A 1,155-nucleotide genomic window follows, 5' to 3' on the forward strand; every position below is an offset into this window, starting at 1 on the left:
AAAATTCGAGTTGCCAGGCGACAACCTCGGAACCTGAATGATTTGGAGGCTGTCTGCAGGGAGGAGTGGGCCAACATCCCTGCCGAAATGTGCACAAACCTTGTCACCAACTATAAAAACCGTTTGACATCTGTGCTGGCCAATAATGGCTTTTCTACAAAATATTAACATGCTGTTTGTCCAGGGGGTCAAATACTTGTTTTTCCTCATCAGATGGTTATCAATTTTAATAAATTCATATGTGATTTTCTGGAATTTTCTTTGGGATTCTGTCTTTCACTGTTAGAATGTACATATGATTAAAATTATAGATCGTTGCATTCTTTGTAAGTGGGCAAACCTGCAAAATCAGCAAGGGGTCAAATACTTATTTCCCCCACTGTATGTAAGCAATTTTATCGAGTTACCTTTTGACAAAATGCTCCTCCCTCTGTTAAGCACTTTTAACAGGTTATGGGCTTTTATTCTGAAGTATGATCTGAAAACACAAAACAAAAACACATGTAAGAGAAGACAATAAAGTGCACTATACAAGTATAGGCACAACTGGTAACCTTTGATTACAACAGTTTTTAATAATATCTTCGTAACATTGTGAAGATATAACCCAGAATACTTTTAGTTTTCAAATCATTTTTGTGTGTTAAACTGCTGCAATGAACATGACCGTGCTGTCAGGTGGACTGAGCACACTAGAGAAACCACACACACACAGCCTCCCACCCCAATTAACCCAACACACCTTCACCACTTACACACATGGATTGTGTAAATTAGTAAGTCTGGAAATAAAGCCGGTGAGAGCTTTACACTCCATATCCTCATTATTACTCCTAATCATAATGCAGGCCAATCGTAACAAATCAGACATCTCCATCTTTAAATGATATCCCAGGGTGGTGGATACCACTGATTGACGTGATCATTTTGGCATGGTGTGAAGTAATCAGTAAACATTAAAATCCTACAGTGACTCTTGTGCGTAATGCTGCATGATAGATAACGCTGGCACTGAGGAAGACAACACGAATGGAAGGATTAGGGGGAACAAGCGTTCAGGGACCACGAAGATTTCCTGGCCCATGAGGACAGGCTAATATGCAGATTTAGATTCCCTAGAGCCGTGCATTTGACAGAACAATGTTTAATGTTTAC

The sequence above is a fragment of the Micropterus dolomieu genome, linkage group LG05 (genome assembly GCF_021292245.1).
Source record: "Micropterus dolomieu isolate WLL.071019.BEF.003 ecotype Adirondacks linkage group LG05, ASM2129224v1, whole genome shotgun sequence".
NCBI classification, from domain to species: Eukaryota; Metazoa; Chordata; class Actinopteri; order Centrarchiformes; family Centrarchidae; genus Micropterus; species Micropterus dolomieu.